Here is a 24,850-nt window from a genome sequence, read left to right on the forward strand (position 1 = left end):
AAGGACCCTTTGAAAGTTCCAGTGGTTAGATGTGATTAGCCTCGAGAAGCCTCAGCGGAAATGGGCCTCATCTCGCCTGGAGGGCAAAACCTCCTGGATTTACTCGAGTTGCGGCAGGTGCTCTCGACTTACGACGGGGACCTCAGAGACCAGCTCTGGTGGCCTCAGGAAAGGCCAGTCCCCATGCGATTTCCTCGGGGGCCTCTCGGGATTCCTCTCCCGTCGATGCCGGGGCCTAAGACCTTGTGTGGAGTCGGGGTCGGAACCTGAGGATTCCTCTCCAGTGCTGACATGGATCTTGGGGTACTTCTGGAGTCTCCCCAGTGGAGTCAGTCCTCGTCTCGAATGCGGGCATGCACTTGCGCTTTCCTCCAGAGCGGTAGCAGCAGTGTCAGGCAGTCCGCCGCGTGGATCAAAGGATCTATGGTTTTCCCTCGAGTCTTTCCCACGAGGCTTTCCCACGAGGCTTTCCCACAGGGCTGTCCCACGTGCACACGTGGTGGGAGTCGATCCTCGGCTTGAACGTCAAGGCAGTACAGGGAAAAGAGGTTCCTCTGGAATAGACTGACACATCTGGGGTCTCTTGGAATGGTGGCACGACCCTGGAGTTCCTCTCGCCTTTCCTGTGTAGAGCGCCTCCTCTTGAGATGCGACGGGAACGCCGGGAATTCTTTCCCTACGAAACAGGGAAAGGATCCCTCATTTCGAGCTAGGAGGCGGAAACGGGACTCCCCTGGATGTGTGCGGAACCCCACGGGCTTCCTCTCGAGTGGAGACGGGTATGTCGCGGAACTCCTTGAGTTGCAGCAAGGGTGTGAAAGACCCTTTGGAAGTTCCATTGGTTAGATGTGATTAGCCTCGAGAAGCCTCAGCGGAAATGGGCCTCATCTCGCCTGGAGGGCAAAACCTCCTGGATTTTCTCGAGTTGCGGCAGGTGCTCTCGACTTACGACGGGGACCTCAGGGACCCGCTCTGGTGGCCTCAGGAAAGGCCAGTCCCCATGCGAGTTCCACGGGGGCCTCTTGGGATTCCTACACCGTCGATGCCGGGGCCTAAGACCTTGTGTGGAGTCGGGGCCGGAAGCTGAGGATTCCTCTCCAGTGCTGACATGGATCTTGGGGTACTTCTGGAGTCTCCCCAGGGGAGTCAGTCCTCGTCTCGAATGTGAATGTGGGCATGCACTTGCGCTTTCCTCCAAGCGGTAGCAGCAGTGTCACGCAGTCCGCCGCGTGGATCAAAGGATCTATGGTTTTCCCTCGAGTCTTTCCCACGAGGCTGTCCCACGAGGCTTTCCCACAGGGCTGTCCCACGTGCACACGTGGTGGGAGTCGATCCTCGGATTGAACGTCAAGGCAGTTAAGGGAAATCAGGTTCCTCTGGAATGGACTGACACATCTGAGGGACTCATGGAATGGTGGCACGACCCTGGAGTTCCTCTCGCCTTTCCTGTGGAGAGCTCCTCCTCTTGAGATGCGACGGGAACGCCGGGAATTCTTTCCCTACGAAACAGGGATAGGATCCCTCATCTCGAACTAGGAGGCGGAAACGGGGCTCCCCTGGATGTGTGCGGGACCCCACGTGCTTCCTCTCGAGTGGAGACGGCTATGTCGCGGAACTGCTTGAGTTGCAGCAAGGGTGTGAAGGACCCTTTGGAATTTCCAGTGGTTAGATGTGATTAGCCTCGAGAAGCCTCAGAGGAAATGGGCCTCATCTCGCCTGGAGGGCAAAACCTCCTGGATTTTCTCGAGTTGCGGCAGGTGCTCTCGACTTACGACGGGGACCTCAGGGACCCGCTCTGGTGTCCTCAGGAAAGGCCAGGCCCCATGCGAGTTCCTCGGGGGCCTCTCGGGATTCCTCTGCCGTCGATGCCGGGGCCTAAGACCTTGTGTTGGGTCGGGGCCGGAACTGAGGATTCCTTCCAGTGCTGACATGGCTCTTGGGGTACTTCTGGAGTCTCCCCAGGGGAGTCAGTCCTCGTCTCGAATGCGGGCATGCACTTGCGCTTTCCTCCAGAGCGGTAGCAGCAGTGTCACGCAGTCCGCCGCGTGGATCAAAGGATCTATGGTTCTCCCTCGAGTCTTTCCCACGAGTCTTTCCCACGAGGCTTTCCCACAGGGCTGTCCCACGTGCACACGTGGTGGGAGTCGATCCTCGGCTTGAATGTCAAGGCAGTGCAGGGAAAACAGGTTCCTCTGGAATGGACTGACACATCTGGTGGTCTCTTGGAATTGTGGCACGACCCTGGAGTTCCTCTCGCCTTTCCTGTGGAGAGCGCCTCCTCTTGAGATGCGAGGGGAACGGCGGGAATTCTTTCCCTAAGAAACAGGGAAAGGATCCCTCATCTCCAGCTAGGAGGCGGAAACGGGGCTCCCCTGGATGTGTGCGGGACCCCACGTACTTCCTCTCGAGTGGAGACGGGTATGTCGGGGAACTTCTTGAGTTGCAGCAAGGGTGTGAAGGACCCTTAGGAAGTTCCAGTTGTTAGACGTGATTAGCCTCGAGAAGCCTCAGCGGAAATGGGCCTCATCTCGCCTGGAGGGCAAAACCTCCTGGATTTTCTTGAGTTGCGACAGGTGCTCTCGACTTATGACGGGGACCTCAGGGACCCACTCTGGTGGCCTCAGGAAAGGCCAGTCCCCATGCGAGTTCCTCGGGGGCCTCTCGGGATTCCTCTCCCGTCGATGCCGGGGCCTAAGACCTTGTGTGGAGTCGGGGCCGGAACCTGAGGATTCCTCTCCAATGCTGACATGGATCTTGGGGTACTTCTGGAGTCTCCCCAGGGGAGTCAGTCCTCGTCTCGAACGCGGGCATGCACTTGCGCTTTGCTCCAGAGCGGTAGCAGCAGTGTCACGCAGTCCGCCGCGTGGATCAAAGGATCTATGGTTTTCCCTCGAGTCTTTCCCACGAGGCTGTCCCACGCGGTTTTCCCACAGGGGTGTCCCAAGTGCACACGTGGTGGGAGTCGATCCTCGGCTTGAACGTCAAGGCAGTTTAGGGAAAACAGGTTCCTCTGGAATGGACTGACACATCTGGGGGACTCTTGGAATGGTGGCACGACCCTGGAGTTCCTCTCGCCTTTCCTGTGGAGAGCGCCTCCTCTTGAGATGCGATGGGAACCCCGGGAATTATTTCCCTACGAAACAGGGATAGGATCCCTCACCTCGAACTAGGAGGCGGATACGGGGCTCCCCTGGATGTGTGCCTCACCCCACGTGCTTCCTTTCGAGTGGAGACGGGTATGTCGGGTAACTGCTTGAGTTGCAGCAAGGGTGTGAAGGACCCTTTGGAAGTTCCAGTGGTTAGATGTGATTAGCCTCGAGAAGCCTCAGCGGAAATGGGCCTCATCTCGCCTGGAGGGCAAAACCTCCTGGATTTTCTCGAGTTGCGGCAGGTGCTCTCGACTTACGACGGGGACCTCAGGGACCCGCTCTGGTGGCCTCAGAAAAGGCCAGTCCCCATGCGAGTTCCTCGGGGGCCTCTCGGGATTCCTCTCCCGTCGATGCCGGGGCCTAAGACTTTGTGTGGAGTCGGGGCCGGAACCTGAGGATTCCTCTCCAGTGCTGACATGGGTCTTGGGGTACTTCTGGAGTCTCCCCAGGGGAGTCAGTCCTCGTCTCGAATGCGGGCATGCACTTGCGCTTTCCTCCAGAGCGGTAGCAGCAGTGTCACGCAGTCCGCCGCGTGGATCAAAGGATCTTTGGTTTTCCCTCGCGTCTTTCCCACGAGGCTTTCCCTCGAGGCTTTCCCACAGGGCTGTCCCACGTGCACACGTGGTGGGAGTCGATCCTCGGCTTGAACGTCAAGGCAGTGCAGGGAAAACAGGTTCCTCTGGAATGGACAGACACATCTGGGGGACTCTTGGAATGGTGGCACGACCCTGGAGTTCCTCTCCGCTTTCCTGTGGAGAGCGCCTCCTCTTGAGATGCGACGGGAACGCCGGGAATTCTTTCCCTACGAAACAGGGAAAGGATCCCTCATCTCGAGCTAGGAGGCGAAAGCGGGGCTCCCCTGGATGTGTACGGGACCCCACGTGCTTCCTCTCGAGTGGAGACGGGTATGTCGCGGAACTGCTTGAGTTGCAGCAAGGGTGTGAAGGACCCTTTGGAAGTTCCAGCGGTTAGATGTGATTAGCCTCGAGAAGCCTCAGCGGAAATGGCCCTCATCTCGCCTGGAGGGCAAAACCTCCTGGATTTTCTCGAGTTGCGGCAAGTGCTCTCGACTTGCGACGGGGACCTCAGGGACCCGCTCTGGTGGCCTCAGGAAAGGCCAGTCCCCATGCGAGTTCCCCGGGGGCCTCTCGGGATTCCTCTCCCTCGATCCCGGGGCCTAAGACCTTGTGTGGAGTCGGGGCCGAAAACTGAGGATTCCTCTCCAGTGCTGACATGGATCTTGGGGTACTTCTGGAGTCTCCCCAGGGGAGTCAGTCCTCGTCTCGAATGCGGGCATGCACTTGTGCTTTCCTCCAGAGCTTTAGCAGCAGTGTCACGCAGTCCGCCGCGTGGATCAAAGGATCTATGGTTTTCCCTCGAGTCTTTCCCACGAGGCTTTCCCACGAGGCTTTCCGACAGGGCTGTCCCACGTGCACACGTGGTGGGAGTCGATCCTCGGCTTGAACGTCAAGGCAGTGCAGGGAAAAAAGGTTCCTCTGGAATGGACTGACACATCTGGGGGTCTCTTGGAATGGTGACACGACCCTGGAGTTCCTCTCGCCTTTCCTGTGGAGAGTGCCTCCTCTTGAGATGCGACGGGAACGCCGGGAATTCTTTCCCTACGAAACAGGGAAAGGATCCCTCATCTCGAGCTAGGAGGCGGAAACGGGGCTCCCCTGGATGTGTGCGGGACCCCATGTGCTTCCTCTCGAGTGGAGACGGGTATGTCGGGGAACTTCTTGAGTTGCAGCAAGGGTGTGAATGACCCTTTGGAAGTTCCAGTGTTTAGATGTGATTAGCCTCGAGAAGCCTCAGCGGAAATGGGCCTCATCTCGCCTGGAGGGCAAAACCTCCTGGATTTTCTCGAGTTGCGGCAGGTGCTCTCGACTTACGACGGGGACTTCAGGGACCCGCTCTGTTGGCCTCAGGAAAGGCCAGGCCCCATGCGAGTTCCTCGCTGGCCTCTCCGGATTCCTCTCCCGTCGATGCCGGGGCCTAAGACCTTGTGTGGAGTCGGGGCCGGAACCTGAGAATTCCTCTCCAGTGCTGACATGGCTCTTGGGGTACTTCTGGAGTCTCCCCAGGGGAGTCAGTCCTCGTCTCGAATGCGGGCATGCACTTGCGCTTTCCTCCAGAGCGGTAGCAGCAGTGTCACGCAGTCCGCCGCGTGGATCAAAGGATCTATGGTTCTCCCTCGAGTCTTTCCCACGAGGCTTTCCCACGAGGCTTTCCCACAGGGCTGTCCCACGTGCACACGTGGTGGGAGTCGATCCTCGGCTTGAACGTCAAGGCAGTACAGGGAAAAGAGGTTCCTCTGGAATAGACTGACACATCTGGGGTCTCTTGGAATGGTGGCACGACCCTGGAGTTTCTCTCGCCTTTCCTTTGGAGAGCGCCTCCTCTTGAGATGCGACGGGAACGCCGGGAATTCTTTCCCTACGAAACAGGGAAAGGATCCCTCATTTCGAGCTCCGAGGCGGACGGGGCTCCTCTGGATGTGTGCGGGACCCACGTGCTTCCTCTCGAGTGGAGATGGGTATGTCGGGGAACTTCTTGAGTTGCAGCAAGGGTGTGAAGGACCCTTAGGAAATTCCAGTGGTTAGACGTGATTAGCCTCGAGAAGCCTCAGCGGAAATGGGCCTCATCTCGCCTGGAGGGCAAAACCTCCTGGATTTTCTCGAGTTGCGGCAGGTGCTCTCGACTTACGACGGGACCTCAGGGACCCGCTCTGGTGGCCTCAGGAAAGGCCAGTCCCCATGCGAGTTCCTCGCGGGCCTCTCGGGATTCCTCTCCCGTAGATGCCGGGGTCTAAGACCTTGTGTGGAGTCGGGGCCGGAACCTGAGGATTCCTCTCCAGTGCTGACATGGATCTTGGGGTACTTCTGGAGTCTCCCCAGGGGAGTCAGTCCTCGTCTCGAATGCGGGCATGCACTTGCGCTTTCCTCCAGAGCGGTAGCAGCAGTGTCACGCAGTTCGCCGCGTGGATCAAAGGATCTATGGTTTTCCCTCGAGTCTTTCCCACGAGGCTGTCCCAGGAGGCTTTCCCACAGGGCTGTTCCACGTGCACACGTGGTGGGAGTCGATCCGCGGCTTGAACGTCAAGGCAGTGCAGGGAAAACAGGTTCCTCTGGAATGGACTGACACTTCTGGGGGACTTTTGGAATGGTGGCAAGACCCTGGAGTTCCTCTCGCCTTTCCTGTGGGGAGCGCCTCCTCTTGAGATGCGAAGGGAACGCCGGGAATTCTTTCCCTACGCAACAGGGATAGGATCCCTCATCTCGAACTAGGAGGCGGAAACGGGGCTCCTCTGGATGTGTGCGGCACCCCACGGTCTTCCTCTCGAGTGGAGACGGGTATGTCGCGGTCTGCTTGAGTTGCAGCAAGGGTGTGAAGGACCCTTTGGAAATTCCAGCGGTTAGATGTGATTAGCCTCGAGAAGCCTCAGCGGAAATGGCCCTCATCTCGCCTGGAGGGCAAAACTTCCTGGATTTTCTCGAGTTGCGGCAAGTGCTCTCGACTTACGACGGGGACCTCAGGGACCCGCTCTGGTGGCCTCAGGAAAGGCCAGTCCACATGCGAGTTCCTCGGGGGCCTCTCGGGATTCCTCTCCCTCGATCCCGGGGCCTAAGACCTTGTGTGGAGTCGGGGCCGAAACCTGAGAATTCCTCTCCAGTGCTGACATGGCTCTTGGGGTACTTCTGGAGTCTCCCCAGCGGAGTCAGTCCTCGTCTCGAATGCGGGCATGCACTTGCGCTTTCCTCCAGAGCGGTAGCAGCAGTGTCACGCAGTCCGCCGCGTGGATCAAAGGATCTATGGTTCTCCCTCGAGTCTTTCCCACGAGGCTTTCCCACGAGGCTTTCCCACAGGGCTGTCCCAAGTACACACGTGGTGGGAGTCGATCCTCGGCTTGAACGTCAAGGCAGTACAGGGAAAAGAGGTTCCTCTGAAATAGACTGACACATCTGGGGTCTCTTGGAATGGTGGCACGACCCTGGAGTTTCTCTCGCCTTTCCTTTGGAGAGCGCCTCCTCTTGAGATGCGACGGGAACGCCGGGAATTCTTTCCCTACGAAACAGGGAAAGGATCCCTCATTTCGAGCTAGGAGGCGGAAACGGGTCTCCTCTGGATGTGTGCGGGACCCTCGTGCTTCCTCTCGAGTGGAGACGGGTATGTCGGGGAACTTCTTGAGTTGCAGCAAGGGTGTGAAGGACCCTTTGGAAATTCCAGTGGTTAGATGTGATTAGCCTCGAGAAGCCTCAGCGGAAATGGGCCTCATCTCGCCTGGATGGCAAAACCTCCTGGATTTTCTCGAGTTGCGGCAGGTGCTCTCGACTTACGACGGGGACCTCAGGGACCCGCTCTGGTGGCCTCAGGAAAGGCCAGTCCCCATGCGAGTTCCTCGGGGGCCTCTCGGGATTCCTCTCCCGTCGATGCTGGGGACTAAGACCTTGTGTGGAGTCGGGGCTGGAACCTGAGGATTCCTCTCCAGTGCTGACATGGATCTTGGGGTACTTCTGGAGTCTCCCCAAGGGAGTCAGTCCTCGTCTCGAATGTGGGCATGCACTTGCGCTTTCCTCCAGAGCGGTAGCAGCAGTGTCACGCAGTTCGCCGCTTGGATCAAAGGATCTATGGTTTTCCCTCGAGTCTTTCCCACGAGGCTGTCCCAGGAGGCTTTCCCACAGGGCTGTTCCACGTGCACACGTGGTGGGAGTCGATCCTCGGCTTGAACGTCAAGGCAGTGCAGGGAAAACAGGTTCCTCTGGAATGGACTGACACATCTGGGGGACTTTTGGAATGGTGGCACGACCCTGGAGTTCCTCTCGCCTTTCCTGTGGAGAGTGCCTCCTCTTGAGATGCGAAGGGAACGCCGGGAATTCTTTCCCTACGAAACAGGGATAGGATCCCTCATCTCGAACTAGGAGGCGGAAACGGGGCTCCCCTGGATGTGTGCGGCACCCCACGGACTTCCTCTCGAGTGGAGACGGGTATGTCGCGGAACTGCTTGAGTTGCAGCAAGGGTGTGAAGGACCCTTTGAAAGTTCCAGTGGTTAGATGTGATTAGCCTCGAGAAGCCTCAGCGGAAATGGGCCTCATCTCGCCTGGAGGGCAAAACCTCCTGGATTTACTCGAGTTGCGGCAGGTGCTCTCGACTTACGACGGGGACCTCAGAGACCAGCTCTGGTGGCCTCAGGAAAGGCCAGTCCCCATGCGATTTCCTCGGGGGCCTCTCGGGATTCCTCTCCCGTCGATGCCGGGGCCTAAGACCTTGTGTGGAGTCGGGGTCGGAACCTGAGGATTCCTCTCCAGTGCTGACATGGATCTTGGGGTACTTCTGGAGTCTCCCCAGTGGAGTCAGTCCTCGTCTCGAATGCGGGCCTGCACTTGCGCTTTCCTCCAGAGAGGTAGCAGCAGTGTCAGGCAGTCCGCCGCGTGGATCAAAGGATCTATGGTTTTCCCTCGAGTCTTTCCCACGAGGCTTTCCCACGAGGCTTTCCCACAGGGCTGTCCCACGTGCACACGTGGTGGGAGTCGATCCTCGGCTTGAACGTCAAGGCAGTACAGGGAAAAGAGGTTCCTCTGGAATAGACTGACACATCTGGGGTCTCTTGGAATGGTGGCACGACCCTGGAGTTCCTCTCGCCTTTCCTGTGTAGAGCGCCTCCTCTTGAGATGCGACGGGAACGCCGGGAATTCTTTCCCTACGAAACAGGGAAAGGATCCCTCATTTCGAGCTAGGAGGCGGAAACGGGACTCCCCTGGATGTGTGCGGAACCCCACGGGCTTCCTCTCGAGTGGAGACGGGTATGTCGCGGAACTCCTTGAGTTGCAGCAAGGGTGTGAAAGACCCTTTGGAAGTTCCATTGGTTAGATGTGATTAGCCTCGAGAAGCCTCAGCGGAAATGGGCCTCATCTCGCCTGGAGGGCAAAACCTCCTGGATTTTCTCGAGTTGCGGCAGGTGCTCTCGACTTACGACGGGGACCTCAGGGACCCGCTCTGGTGGCCTCAGGAAAGGCCAGTCCCCATGCGAGTTCCACGGGGGCCTCTTGGGATTCCTACACCGTCGATGCCGGGGCCTAAGACCTTGTGTGGAGTCGGGGCCGGAAGCTGAGGATTCCTCTCCAGTGCTGACATGGATCTTGGGGTACTTCTGGAGTCTCCCCAGGGGAGTCAGTCCTCGTCTCGAATGTGAATGTGGGCATGCACTTGCGCTTTCCTCCAAGCGGTAGCAGCAGTGTCACGCAGTCCGCCGCGTGGATCAAAGGATCTATGGTTTTCCCTCGAGTCTTTCCCACGAGGCTGTCCCACGAGGCTTTCCCACAGGGCTGTCCCACGTGCACACGTGGTGGGAGTCGATCCTCGGATTGAACGTCAAGGCAGTTAAGGGAAATCAGGTTCCTCTGGAATGGACTGACACATCTGAGGGACTCATGGAATGGTGGCACGACCCTGGAGTTCCTCTCGCCTTTCCTGTGGAGAGCTCCTCCTCTTGAGATGCGACGGGAACGCCGGGAATTCTTTCCCTACGAAACAGGGATAGGATCCCTCATCTCGAACTAGGAGGCGGAAACGGGGCTCCCCTGGATGTGTGCGGGACCCCACGTGCTTCCTCTCGAGTGGAGACGGCTATGTCGCGGAACTGCTTGAGTTGCAGCAAGGGTGTGAAGGACCCTTTGGAATTTCCAGTGGTTAGATGTGATTAGCCTCGAGAAGCCTCAGAGGAAATGGGCCTCATCTCGCCTGGAGGGCAAAACCTCCTGGATTTTCTCGAGTTGCGGCAGGTGCTCTCGACTTACGACGGGGACCTCAGGGACCCGCTCTGGTGTCCTCAGGAAAGGCCAGGCCCCATGCGAGTTCCTCGGGGGCCTCTCGGGATTCCTCTGCCGTCGATGCCGGGGCCTAAGACCTTGTGTTGGGTCGGGGCCGGAACTGAGGATTCCTTCCAGTGCTGACATGGCTCTTGGGGTACTTCTGGAGTCTCCCCAGGGGAGTCAGTCCTCGTCTCGAATGCGGGCATGCACTTGCGCTTTCCTCCAGAGCGGTAGCAGCAGTGTCACGCAGTCCGCCGCGTGGATCAAAGGATCTATGGTTCTCCCTCGAGTCTTTCCCACGAGGCTTTCCCACGAGGCTTTCCCACAGGGCTGTCCCACGTGCACAAGTGGTGGGAGTCGATCCTCGGCTTGAACGTCAAGGCAGTACAGGGAAAAGAGGTTCCTCTGGAATAGACTGACACATCTGGGGTCTCTTGGAATGGTGGCACGACCCTGGAGTTTCTCTCGCCTTTCCTTTGGAGAGCGCCTCCTCTTGAGATGCGACGGGAACGCCGGGAATTCTTTCCCTACGAAACAGGGAAAGGATCCCTCATTTCGAGCTACGAGGCGGACGGGGCTCCTCTGGATGTGTGCGGGACCCACGTGCTTCCTCTCGAGTGGAGATGGGTATGTCGGGGAACTTCTTGAGTTGCAGCAAGGGTGTGAAGGACCCTTAGGAAATTCCAGTGGTTAGACGTGATTAGCCTCGAGAAGCCTCAGCGGAAATGGGCCTCATCTCGCCTGGAGGGCAAAACCTCCTGGATTTTCTCGAGTTGCGGCAGGTGCTCTCGACTTACGACGGGACCTCAGGGACCCGCTCTGGTGGCCTCAGGAAAGGCCAGTCCCCATGCGAGTTCCTCGCGGGCCTCTCGGGATTCCTCTCCCGTCGATGCCGGGGTCTAAGACCTTGTGTGGAGTCGGGGCCGGAACCTGAGGATTCCTCTCCAGTGCTGACATGGATCTTGGGGTACTTCTGGAGTCTCCCCAGGGGAGTCAGTCCTCGTCTCGAATGCGGGCATGCACTTGCGCTTTCCTCCAGAGCGGTAGCAGCAGTGTCACGCAGTTCGCCGCGTGGATCAAAGGATCTATGGTTTTCCCTCGAGTCTTTCCCACGAGGCTGTCCCAGGAGGCTTTCCCACAGGGCTGTTCCACGTGCACACGTGGTGGGAGTCGATCCTCGGCTTGAACGTCAAGGCAGTTCAGGGAAAACAGGTTCCTCTGTAATGGACTGACACATCTGGGGGTCTCTTGGAATGCTGACACGACTCTGGAGTTCCTCTCCCCTTTCCTGTGGAGAGCACCTCCTCTTGAGATGCGACGGGAACGCTGGGAATTCTTTCCCTACGAAACAGGGAAAGGATCCCTCATCTCGAGCTAGGAGGCGGATACGGGGCTCCCCTGGATGTGTTCGGGACCCTCGTACTTCCTCTCGAGTGGAGACGGGTATGTCGGGGAACTTCTTGAGTTGCAGCAAGGGTGTGAAGGACCCTTTGGAAGTTCCAGTGGTTAGATGTGATTAGCCTCGAGAAGGCTCAGCGGAAATGGGCCTCATCTCGCCTGGAGGGCAAAACCTCCTGGATTTTCTCGAGTTGCGGCAGGTGCTCTCGAATTATGACGGGGACCTCAGGGACCCACTCTGGTGGCCTCAGGAAATGCCAGTCCCCATGCGAGTTCCTCGGGGGCCTCTCGGGATTCCTCTCCCGTCGATGCCGGGGCCTAAGACCTTGTGTGGAGTCGGGGCCGGAACCTGAGGATTCCTCTCCAGTGCTGACATGGATCTTGGGGTACTTCTGGAGTCTCTCCAGGGGAGTCAGTCCTCGTCTCGAATGCGGGCATGCACTTGCGCTTTCCTCCAGAGCGGTAGCAGCAGTGTCACGCATTCCGCCGCGAGGATCAAAGGATCTATGGTTTTCCCTCGAGTCTTTCCCACGAGGCTTTCCCACCAGGCTTTCCCACAGGGCTGTCCCACGTGCACACGTGGTGGGAGTCGATCCGCGGCTTGAACGTCAAGGCAGTGCAGGGAAAACAGGTTCCTCTGGAATGGACTGACACATCTGGGGGACTCTTGGAATGGTGGCACGACCCTGGAGTTCCTCTCGCCTTTCCTGTGGAGAGCGCCTCCTCTTGAGATGCGAGGGGAACGCCGGGAATTCTTTCCCTACGAAACAGGGATAGGATCCCTCATCTCGAACTAGGAGGCGGAAACGGGGCTCCCCTGGATGTGTGCGGCACCCCACGGGCTTCCTCTCGAGTGGAGACGGGTATGTCGCGGAACTCCTTGAGTTGCAGAAAGGGTGTGAAGGACCCTTTGGAAGTTCCAGTGGTTAGATGTGATTAGCCTCGAGAAGCCTCAGCGGAAATGGGCCTCATCTCGCCTGGAGGGCAAAACCTCCTGGATTTTCTCGAGTTGCGGCAGGTGCTCTCAACTTACGACGGGGACCTCATGGACCCGCTCTGGTGGCCTCAGGAAAGGCCAGTCCCCATGCGAGTTCCTCGCGGGCCTCTCGGGATTCCTCTCCCGTCGATGCCGGGGCCTAAGACCTCGTGTGGAGTCGGGGCCGGAACCTGAGGATTCCTCTCCAGTGCTGACATGGATCTTGGGGTACTTCTGGAGTCTCCCCATGGGAGTCAGTCCTCGTCTCGAATGCGGGCATGCCCTTGCGCTTTCCTCCAAGCGGTAGCAGCAGTGTCACGCAGTCCGCCGCGTGGATCAAAGGATCTGTGGTTTTCCCTCGAGTCTTTCCCACGAGGCTGTCCCACGAGGCTTTCCCACAGGGCTGTCCCACGTGCACACGTGGTGGGAGTCGATCCTCGGCTTGAACGTCAAGGCAGTTCAGGGAAATCAGGTTCCTCTGGAATGGACTGACACATCTGGGGGACTTTTGGAATGGTGGCACAACCCTGGAGTTCCTCTCGCCTTTCCTGTGGAGAGCGCCTCCTCTTGAGATGCGACGGGAACGCCGGGAATTCTTTCCCTACGAAACAGGGATAGGATCCCTCATCTCGAACTACGAGGCGGAAACGGGGCTCCCCTGGATGTGTACGGGACCCCACGTGCTTCCTCTCGAGTGGAGACGGATATGTCGGGGAACTTCTTGAGTTGCAGCAAGGGTGTGAAGGACCCTAAGGAAGTTCCAGTGGTTAGATGTGATTAGCCTCGAGAAGCCTCAGCGGAAATGGGCCTCATCTCGCCTGGAGGGCAAAACCTCCTGGATTTTCTCGAGTTGCGGCAGGTGCTCTCGACTTACGACGGGGACCTCAGGGACCCGCTCTGGTGGCCTCAGGAAAGGCCAGTCCCCATGCGAGTTCCTCGGGGGCTCTCGGGATTCCTCTCCCGTCGATGCCGGGGCCTAAGACCTTGTATGGAGTCGGGGCCGGAACCTGAGGATTCCTCTCCAGTGCTGACATGGATCTTGGGGTACTTCTGGAGTCTCCCCAGTGGAGTCAGTCCTCGTCTCGAATGCGGGCATGCACTTGCGCTTTTCTCCAGAGCGGTAGCAGCAGTGTCACGCAGTCCGCCGCGTGGATCAAAGGATATATGGTTTTCCCTCGAGTCTTTCCCACGAGGCTTTCCCACGAGTCTTTCCCACAGGGCTGTCCCATGTGCACACGTGGTGGGAGTCGATCCTCGGCTTGAACGTCAAGGCAGTTCAGGGAAAACAGGTTCCTCTGTAATGGACTGACACATCTGGGGGTCTCTTGGAATGCTGACACGACTCTGGAGTTCCTCTCCCCTTTCCTGTGGAGAGCACCTCCTCTTGAGATGCGACGGGAACGCTGGGAATTCTTTCCCTACGAAACAGGGAAAGGATCCCTCATCTCGAGCTAGGAGGCGGATACGGGGCTCCCCTGGATGTGTTCGGGACCCTCGTACTTCCTCTCGAGTGGAGACGGGTATGTCGGGGAACTTCTTGAGTTGCAGCAAGGGTGTGAAGGACCCTTTGGAAGTTCCAGTGGTTAGATGTGATTAGCCTCGAGAAGCCTCAGCGGAAATGGGCCTCATCTCGCCTGGAGGGCAAAACCTCCTGGATTTTCTCGAGTTGCGGCAGGTGCTCTCGAATTATGACGGGGACCTCAGGGACCCACTCTGGTGGCCTCAGGAAATGCCAGTCCCCATGCGAGTTCCTCGGGGGCCTCTCGGGATTCCTCTCCCGTCGATGCCGGGGCCTAAGACCTTGTGTGGAGTCGGGGCCGGAACCTGAGGATTCCTCTCCAGTGCTGACATGGATCTTGGGGTACTTCTGGAGTCTCTCCAGGGGAGTCAGTCCTCGTCTCGAATGCGGGCATACACTTGCGCTTTCCTCCAGAGCGGTAGCAGCAGTGTCACGCATTCCGCCGCGAGGATCAAAGGATCTATGGTTTTCCCTCGAGTCTTTCCCACGAGGCTTTCCCACCAGGCTTTCCCACAGGGCTGTCCCACGTGCACACGTGGTGGGAGTCGATCCGCGGCTTGAACGTCAAGGCAGTGCAGGGAAAACAGGTTCCTCTGGAATGGACTGACACATCTGGGGGACTCTTGGAATGGTGGCACGACCCTGGAGTTCCTCTCGCCTTTCCTGTGGAGAGCGCCTCCTCTTGAGATGCGAGGGGAACGCCGGGAATTCTTTCCCTACGAAACAGGGATAGGATCCCTCATCTCGAACTAGGAGGCGGAAACGGGGCTCCCCTGGATGTGTGCGGCACCCCACGGGCTTCCTCTCGAGTGGAGACGGGTATGTCGCGGAACTCCTTGAGTTGCAGAAAGGGTGTGAAGGACCCTTTGGAAGTTCCAGTGGTTAGATGTGATTAGCCTCGAGAAGCCTCAGCGGAAATGGGCCTCATCTCGCCTGGAGGGCAAAACCTCCTGGATTTTCTCGAGTTGCGGCAGGTGCTCTCAACTTACGACGGGGACCTCATGGACCCGCTCTGGTGGCCTCAGGAAAGGCCAGTCCCCATGCGAGTTCCTCGCGGGCCTCTCGGGATTCCTCTCCCGTCGATGCCGGGGCCTAAGACCTTGTGTGGAGTCGGGGCCGGAACCTGAGGATTCCTCTCCAGTGCTGACATGGATCTTGGGGTAATTCTGGAGTCTCCCCAGGGGAGTCAGTCCTCGTCTCGAATGCGGGCATGCACTTGCGCTTTCCTCCAGAGCGGTAGCAGCAGTGTCACGCAGTCCGCTGCGTGGATAAAAGGATCTATGGTTTTCCCTCGAGTCTTTCCCAGGAGTCTTTCCCTCGAGGTTTTCCCACTGGGCTGTCCCACGTGAACACGTGGTGGGAGTCGATCCTCGGCTTGAACGTCAAGGCAGTGCAGGGAAAACAGGTTCCTCTGGAATAGACTGACACATCTGGGGGTCTCTTGGAATGGTGCCACGACCCTGGAGTTCCTCTCCCCTTTCCTGTGTAGAGCGCCTCCTCTTGAGATGCGACGGGAACGCCGGGAATTCTTTCCCTTCGAAACAGGGAAAGGATCCCTCATCTCGAGCTAGGAGGCGGAAACGGGGCTCCCCTGGATGTGTGCGGGACCCCACGTGCTTCCTCTCGAGTGGAGACGGGTATGTCGGGGAACCTCTTGAGTTGCAGCAAGGGTGTGAAGGACCCTTTGGAAGTTCCAGTGGTTAGATGTGATTAGCCTCGAGAAGGCTCAGCGGAAATGGGCCTCATCTCGCCTGGAGGGCAAAACCTCCTGGATTTCCTCGAGTTGCGGCAGGTGCTCTCGAATTATGACGGGGACTTCAGGGACCCGCTCTGGTGGCCTCAGGAAAGGCCAGTCCCCATGCGAGTTCCTGGGGGGCCTCTCGGGATTCCTCTCCCGTCGATGCCGGGGCCTAAGACCTTGTGTGGAATCGGGGCCGGAACCTGAGGATTCCTCTCCAGTGCTGACATGGATCTTGGGGTACTTCTGGAGTCTCCCCAGGGGAGTCAGTCCTCGTCTCGAATGCGGGCATGCACTTGCGCTTTCCTCCAGAGCGGTAGCAGCAGTGTCACGCATTCCACCGCGAGGATCAAAGGATCTATGGTTTTCCCTCGAGTCTTTCCCATGAGGCTTTCCCACCAGGCTTTCCCACAGGGCTGTCCCACGTGCACACGTGGTGGGAGTCGATCCGCGGCTTGAACGTCAAGGCAGTGCAGGGAAAACAGGTTCCTCTGGAATGGACTGACACATCTGGGGGACTCTTGGAATGGTGGCACGACCCTGGAGTTCCTCTCGCCTTTCCGGTGGAGAGCGCCTCCTCTTGAGATGCGACGGGAACGCCGGGAATTCTTTCCCTATGAAACAGGGAAAGGATCCCTCATCTCGAGCTAGGCGGCGGAAACGGGGCTCCCCTGGATGTGTGCGGGACCCCACGTGCTTCCTCTCGAGTGGAGACGGGTATGTCGGGGAACTTCTTGAGTTGCAGCAAGGGTGTGAAGGACCCTTTGGAAGTTCCAGTGGTTAGATGTGATTAGCCTCGAGAAGCCTCAGCGGAAATGGGCCTCATCTCGCCTGGAGGGCAAAACCTCCTGGAATTTCTCGAGTTGTGGCAGGTGCTCTCGACTTACGACGGGGACCTCAGGGACCCGCTCTGGTGGCCTCAGGAAGGCTAGTCCCCATGCGAGTTTTTCGGGGGCCTCTCGGGATTCCTCTCCCGTCGATGCCGGGGCCTAAGACCTTGTGTGGTGTCGAGGCCTGAACCTGAGGTTTCCTCTCCAGTGCTGACATGGATCTTGGGGTACATCTGGAGTCTCCCCAGGGAGTCAGTCCTAGTCTCGAATGCGGGCATGCACTTGCGCTTTCCTCCAGTGCCGTAGCAGCAGTGTCACGCAGTCCGCTGCGTGGATCAAAGGATCTATGGTTTTCCCTCGAGTCTTTCCCACGAGGCTTTCCCACGAGGCTTTCCCACAGGGCTGTCCCACGTGCACACGTGGTGGGAGTCGATCCTCGGCTTGAACGTCAAGGCAGTGCAGGGAAAACAGGTTCCTCTGGAATGGACTGACACATCTGGGGGACTCTTGGAATGGTGGCACGACACTGGAGTTCTTCTCGCCTTTCCTGTGGAGAGCGTCTCCTCTTGAGATGCGACGGGAACTCCGGGAATTCTTTCCCTACGAAACAGGAAAGGATCCCTCATCTCGAGCTAGGAGGCGGAAACGGGGCTCCCCTGGATGTGTGCGGGACCCTCGTGCTTCCTCTCGAGTGGAGACGGGTATGTCGGGGAACTTCTTGAGTTGCAGCAAGGGTGTGAAGGTCCCTTTGTAAGTTCCAGTGGTTAGATGTGATTAGCCTCGAGAAGCCTCAGCGGAAATGGGCCTCATCTCGCCTGGAGGGCAAAACCTCCTGGATTTTCTCGAGTTGCGGCAGGTGCTCTCGACTTACTACGGGGACTTCGGGGACCCGCTCTGGTGGCCTCACGAAAGGCCAGTCCCCATGCGAGTTCCTCGGGGGCCTCTCGGGATTCCTCTCCCGTCGATGCCGGGGCCTAAGACCTTGTGTGGAGTCGGGGCCGGAACCTGAGGATTCCTCTCCAGTGCTGACATGGATCTTGGGGTACTTCTGGAGTCTCCCCAGTGGAGTCAGTCTTCGTCTCGAAGGCGGGAATGCCCTTGCGCTTTCCTCCAGAGCGGTAGCAGCAGTGTCACGCAGTCCACCGCGTGGATCAAAGGATCTATGGTTTCCCTCGAGTCTTTCCCACGAGGCTTTCCCACGAGGCTTTCCCACAGGGCTGTCCCACGTGCACACGTGGTGGGAGTCGATCCTCGGCTTGAACGTCAAGGCAGTGCAGGGAAAACAGGTTCCTCTGGAATGGAATGACACATCTGGGGGACTCTTGGAATGGTGGCACGACCCTGGAGTTCCTCTCGCCTTTCCTGTGGAGAGCGCCTCCTCTTGAGATGCGACGGGAACGCCGGGAATTCTTTCCCTATGAAACAGGGAAAGGATCCCTCATCTCGAGCTAAGCGGCGGAAACGGGGCTCCCCTAGATGTGTTCGCGACCCTCGTGCTTCCTCTCGAGTGGAGACGGGTATGTCGGGGAACTTCTTGAGTTGCAGCAAGGGTGTGAAGGACCCTTTGGAAGTTCCAGTGGTTAGATGTGCTTAGCCTCGAGAAGCCTCAGCGGAAATGGGCCTCATCTCGCCTGGAGGGCAAAACCTCCTGAAATTTCTCGAGTTTCGTCAGGTGCTCTCGACTTACGACGGGGACCTCAGGGATTCGCTCTGGTGGCCTCAGGAAAGGCCAGTCCCCATGCGAGTTCCTCAGGGGCCTCTCGGGATTCCTCTCCCGTCGATGCCGGGGCCTAAGACCTTGTGTGGATTCGGGGCCAGAACCTGAGGATTCCTCTCCAGTCATGACATGGATCTTGGGGTACTTCTGGAGTTTAACCAGCGGAGACAGTCCTCATCTCGAATGCGGGCATGCACTTGTGCTTTCCTCCAGAGCGGTAGCAGCAGTGTCACGCAGTCTGCCGCGTGGATCAAAGGATCTATGGTTTCCCTCGAGTCTTTCCCACGAGGCTTTCCCACGAGGCTTTCCCACAGGGCTGTCCCACGTGCACACGTGGTGGGAGTCGATCCTCGGCTTGAACGTCAAGGCAGTGCAGGGAAAACAGGTTCCTCTGGAATGGACTGACACATCTGGGGGACTCTTGGAATGGTGGCACGACTCTGGAGTTCCTCTCGTCTTTCCTGTGGAGAGAGCCTCCTATTGAGATGCGACGGGCACGCCGGGAATTCTTTCCCTTCGAAACAGGGAAAGGATCCGTAATCTCGAGCTAGGAGGCGGAAACGGGGCTCCCCTGGATGTGTGCGGGACCCTCGTGCTTCCTCTCGAGTGGAGACGGGTATGTCGGGGAACTTTTTGAGTTGCAGCGATGGTGTGAAGGACCCTTTGGAAGTTCCAGTGGTTAGATGTGATTAGCCTCGAGAAGCCTCAGCGGAAATGGGCCTCATCTCGCCTGGAGGGTAAAACCTCCTGGATTTTCTCGAGGTGCGGCAGGTGCTCTCGACTTACGACGGGGACCTCAGGGACCCGCTCTGTTGGCCTCAGGAAAGGCCAGTCCCCATGCGAGTTCCTCAGGGGCCTCTCGGGATTCCTCTCCCGTCGATGCCGGGGCCTAAGACCTTGTGTGGAGTCGGGGCCGGAACCTGAGGATTCCTCTCCAGTGCTGACATGGATCTTGGGGTACATCTGGAGTCTCCCCAGGGGAGTCAGTCCTCGTCTCGAATGCGGGCATGCACTTGCGCTTTCCTCCAGAGCGGTAGCAGCAGTGTCACGCAGTCCGCCGCGTGGATCAAAGGATGTATGGTTTTCCCTCGAGTCTTTACCACGAGGCTTTCCCACGAGGCTTTCCCACAGGGCTGTCCCACGTGCAAAAGTGATGGGAGTCGATCCTCGGCTTGAACGTCAAGGCAGTGCAGGGAAAACAGGTTCCTCTGGAATGGACTGACCCATCTCTGGGACTCTTGGAATGGTGGCACGACCCTGGAGTTCCTCTCGCCTTTCCTGTGGAGAGCGCCTCCTCTTGAGATGCGACGGGAACGCCGGGAATTCTTTCCCTAGGAAACATGGAAAGGATCCCTCATCTCGAGCTAGGAGGCGGAAACGGGGCTCCCCTGGATGTGTGCGGGACCCCACGTGCTTCCTCTCGAGTGGAGACGGGTATGTCGGGGAACTTCTTGAGTTGCAGCAAGGGTGTGAAGGACCCTTAGGAAGTTCCAGTGGTTAGATGTGATTAGCCTCGAGAAGCCTCAGTGGAAATGGGCCTCATCTCGCCTGGAGGGCAAAACCTCCTGGATTTTCTCGAGTTGCGGCAGGTGCTCTCGACTTACGACGGGGACCTCAGGGACCCGCTCTGGTGGCCTCAGGAAAGGCCAGTCCCCATGCGAGTTCCTCGGGGGCCTCTCGGAATTCCTCTCCCGTCGATGACGGGGCCTAAGACCTTGTGTGGTGTCGAGGCCGGAACCTGAGGTTTCCTCTCCAGTGCTGACATGGATCTTGGGGTACATCTGGAGTCTCCCCAGGGGAGTCAGTCCTAGTCTCGAATGCGGGCATGCACTTGCGCTTTCCTCCAGAGCGGTAGCAGCAGTGTCAGGCAGTCCGCCGCGTGGATCAAAGGATCTATGGTTTTCCCTCGAGTCTTTCCCACGAGGCTTTCCCACAGGGCTGTCCCACGTGCACACGTGGTGGGATTCGATCCTCGGCTTGAACGTCAAGGCAGTGCAGGGAAAACAGGTTCCCATGGAATGGACTGACCCATCTGGGGGACTCTTGGAATGGTGGCACGACCCTGGAGTTCCTCTCGCCTTTCCTGTGGAGAGCGCCTCCTCTTGAGATGCGACGGGAACGCCGGGAATTCTTTCGCTACGAAACAGGGAAAGGATCCCTTATCTCGAGCTAGGAGGCAGAAACGGGGCTCCCCTGGATGTGTGCGGGACCCCACGTGCTTCCTCTCGAGTGGATACGGGTATGTCGCGGAACTACTTGAGTTGCAGCAAGGGTGTGAAGGACCCTTTGGAAGTTCCAGTGGTTAGATGTGATTAGCCTCGAGAAGCCTCAGTGGAAATGGGCCTCATCTCGTCTGGAGGGCAAAACCTCCTGGATTTTCTCGAGTTGCGGCAGGTGCTCTCGACTTACGACGGGGACCTCAGGGACCCGCTCTGGAGGCCTCAGGAAATGTCAGTCCCCATGCGAGTTCCTCGGGGGCCTCTCGGGATTCCTCTCCCGTCGATGCCGGGGCCTAAGACCTTGTGTGGAGTCGGGGCCGGAACCTGAGGATTCCTCTCCAGTGCTGACATGGATCTTGGGGTACTTCTGGAGTCTCCCCAGGGGAGTCAGTCCTCGTCTCGAATGCGGGCATGCACTTGCCCTTTCCTCCAGAGCGGTAGCAGCAGTGTCACGCAGTCCGCCGCGTGGATCAAAGGATCTATGGTTTTCCCTCGAGTCTTTCCCACGAGGCTTTCCCACGAGGCTTTCCTACAGGGCTGTCCTACGTGCACACGTGGTGGGAGTCGATCCTCGGCTTGAACGTCAAGGCAGTGCAGGGAAAACAGGTGCCTCTGGAATGGACTGACACATCTGGGGGTCTCTTGGAATGGTGCCACGACCCTGGAGTTCCTCTCGCCTTTCCTGTGGAGAGCGCCTCCTCTTGAGATGCGACGGGAACGCCGGGAATTCTTTCCCTACGAAACATGGAAAGGATCCCTCATCTCGAGCTAGGAGGCGGAAACGGGGCTCCCCTGGATGTGTGCGGGACCCTCGTGCTTCCTCTCGAGTGGAGACGGGTATGTCGGGGAACTGCTTGAGTTGCAGCAAGGGTGTGAAGGACCCTTTGGAAGTTCAAGTGGTTAGATGTGATTAGCCTCGAGAAGCCTCAGCAGAAATGGGCCTCATCTCGCCTGGAGGGCAAAACCTCCTGGATTTTCTCGAGTTTCGGCAGGTGCTCTCGACTTACGACGGGGACCTGAGGGACCCGCTCTGGAGGCCTCAGGAAAGGCCAGTCCCCATGCGAGTTCCTCGGGGGCCTCTCGGGATTCCTCTCCCGTCGATGCCAGGGCCTAAGACCTTGTGTGGTGTCGGGGCCGGAACCTGAGGATTCCTCTCCAGTGCTGACATGGATCTTGGGGTACTTCTGGAGTCTCCCCAGGGAAGTCAGTCCTCGTCTCGAATGCGGGCATGCACTTGCGCTTTCCTTCAGAGCGGTAGCAGCAGTGTCACGCAGTCCGCCGCGTGGATCAAAGGATCTATGTTTTTCCCTCGAGTCTTTCCCACGAGGCTTTCCCACGGGGCTTTCCCACAGGGCTGTTCCACGTGCACACGTGGTGGGAGTCGATCCTCGGCTTGAACGTCAAGGCAGTGCGGGGAAAACAGGTTCCTCTGGAATGGACTGACACATCTGGGGGACTCTTGGAATGGTGGCACGACCCTGGAGTTCCTCTCGCCTTTCCTGTGGAGAGCGCCTCCTCTTGAGATGCGACGGGAACGCCGGGAATTCTTTCCCTACGAAACAGGGAAAGGATCCCTCATCTCGAGCTAGGAGGCAGAAACGGGGCTCCCCTGGATGTGTGCGGGACCCCACGTGCTTCCTCTCGAGGGGAGACGGGTATGTCGTGGAACTGCTTGAGTTGCAGCAAGGGTGTGAAGGACCCTTTGGAAGTTCCAGTGGTTAGATGTGATTAGCCTCGAGAAGCCTCAGCGGAAATGGGCCTCATCTCGCCTGGAGGGCAACACCTCGTGGATTTTCTCGAGTTGCGGCAGGTGCTCTCGACTTATGACGGGGACCTCAGGGACCCGTTCTGGTGGCCTCAGGAACGGCCAGTCCCCATGCGAGTTCCTCGGGGGCCTCTCGGGATTCCTCTCCCGTCGATGCCGGGGCCTAAGACCTTGTGTGGATTCGGGGCCGGAACCTGAGGATTCCTCTCCAGTGCTGTCATGGATCTTGGGGTACTTCTGGAGTCTCCCCAGGGGAGTCAGTCCTCGTCTCGAATGCGGGCATGCACTTGCGCTTTCCTCCAGAGCGGTAGCAGCAGTGTCACGCAGTCCGCCGCGTGGATCAAAGGATCTATGGTTTTCCCTCGAGTCTTTCCCACGAGGCTTTCCCACGAGGCTTTCCCACAGGGCAGTCCCACGTGCACACGTGGTGGGAGTCGATCCTCGGCTTGAACGTCAAGGCAGTGCAGGGAAAACAGGTTCCTCTGGAATGGACTGACCCATCTGGGGGACTCTTTGAATGGTGGCACGGCCCTGGAGTTCCTCTCGCCTTTCCTGTGGAGAGCGCCTCCTCTTGAGATGCGACGGGAACGCCGGGAATTCTTTCCATATGAAACAGGGAAAGGATCCATCATCTCGAGCTAGGAGGCGGAGACGGGGCTCCCCTGGATGTGTGCGGGACCCCACGTGCTTCCTCTCGAGTGGAGACGGGTATGTCGGGGAACTTCTTGAGTTGCAGCAAGGGTGTGAAGGAGCCTTAGGAAGTTCCAGTGGTTAGACGTGATTAGCCTCGAGAAGCCTCAGCGGAAATGGGCCTCATCTCGCCTGGAGGGCAAAACCTCCTGGATTTTCTCGAGTTGCGGCAGGTGCTCTCGACTTACGACGGGGACCTCAGGGACCCGCTCTGGTGGCCTCAGGAAAGGCCAGTCCCCATGCGAGTTCCTCGGGGGCCTCTCGGGATTCCTCTCCCGTCGATGCCGGGGACTAAGACCTTGTGTGGATTCGGAGCCGGAACCTGAGGATTCCTCTCCAGTGCTGACATGGATCTTGGGGTACTTCTGGAGTCTCCCCAGAGGAGTCAGTCCTCGTCTCGAATGCGGGAATGCACTTGCGCTTTCCTCCAGAGCGGTAGCAGCAGTGTCACACAGTCCGCCGCGTGGATCAAAGGATCTATGGTTTTCCCTCGAGTCTTTCCCACGAGGCTTTCCCACGAGGCTTTCCCACAGGGCTGTCCCACGTGCACACGTGGTGGGAGTCCATCCTCGGCTTGAACGTCAAGGCAGTGCAGGGAAAACAGGTTCCTCTGGAATGGACTGACACATCTGGGGGACTCTTGGAATGGTGGCACGACCCTGGAGTTCCTCTCTCCTTTCCTGTGGAGAGCGCCTCCTCTTGAGATGCGACGGGAACGCCGGGAATTCTTTCCCTATGAAACAGGGAAAGGATCCCTCATCTCGAGCTAGGAGGCGGAGACGGGGCTCCCCTGGATGTGTGCGGGACCCCACGTGCTTCCTCTCGAGTGGAGACGGGTATGTCGGGGAACATCTTGAGTTGCAGCAAGGGTGTGAAGGACCCTTAGGAAGTTCCAGTGGTTAGACGTGATTAGCCTCGAGAAGCCTCAGCGGAAATGGGCCTCATCTTGCCTGGAGGGCAAAACCTCCTGGATTTTCTCGAGTTGCGGCAGGTGCTCTCGACTTATGACGGGGACCTCAGGGACCCGCTCTGGTGGCCTCAGGAAAGGCCAGTCCCCATGCGAGTTCCTCGGGGGCCTCTCGGGTTTCCTCTCCCGTCGATGCCGGGGCCTAAGACCTTGTATGGAGTCGGGGTCGGAACCTGAGGATTCCTCTCCAGTGCTGACATGGATCTTGGGGTACTTCTGGAGTCTACCCAGGGGAGTCAGTCCTCGTCTCGAATGCGGGCATGCACTTGCGCTTTCCTCCAGAGCGGTAGCAGCAGTGTCACGCAGTCCACCGCGTGGATCAAAGGATCTATGGTTTTCCCTCGAGTCTTTCCCACGAGGCTTTCCCACGAGGCTATCCCACAGGGCTGTCCCACGTACACACGTGGTGGGACTCGATCCTCGGCTTGAACGTCAAGGCAGTGCAGGGAAAACAGGTTCCTCTGGAATGGACTGACACATCTGAGGGTCTCTTGAAATGGTGCCACGACCCTGGAGTTCCTCTCGCCTTTCCTGTGGAGAGCGCCTCCTCTTGAGATGCGACGGGAACGCCGGGAATTCTTTCCCTACGAAACAGGGAAAGGATCCCTCATCTCGAGCTAGGAGGCGGAAACGGGGCTCCCCTGGATGTGTGCGGGACCCCACGTGCTTCCTCTCGAGTGGAGACGGGTATGTCGCGGAACTGCTTGAGTTGCAGCAAGGGTGTGAAGGACCCTTTGGAAGTTCCAGTGGTTAGATGTAATTAGCCTCGAGAAGCCTCAGCGGAAATGGGCCTCATCTCGCCTGGAGGGCAAAACCTCCTGGATTTTCTCGAGTTGCGGCAGGTGCTCTCGACTTATGACGGGGACCTCAGGGACCCGGTCTGGTGGCCTCAGGAACGGCCAGTCCCCATGCGAGTTCCTCGGGGGCCTCTCGGGATTCCTCTCCCGTCGATGCCGGGGACTAAGACCTTGTGTGGATTCGGGGCCGGAACCTAAGGATTCCTCTCCAGTGCTGACATGGATCTTGGGGTACTTCTGGAGTCTCCCCAGGGGAGTCAGTCCTCGTCTCGAAT

Source organism: Ovis canadensis, chromosome 9, assembly GCF_042477335.2.
Source record: "Ovis canadensis isolate MfBH-ARS-UI-01 breed Bighorn chromosome 9, ARS-UI_OviCan_v2, whole genome shotgun sequence".
Classification (NCBI taxonomy): domain Eukaryota; kingdom Metazoa; phylum Chordata; class Mammalia; order Artiodactyla; family Bovidae; genus Ovis; species Ovis canadensis.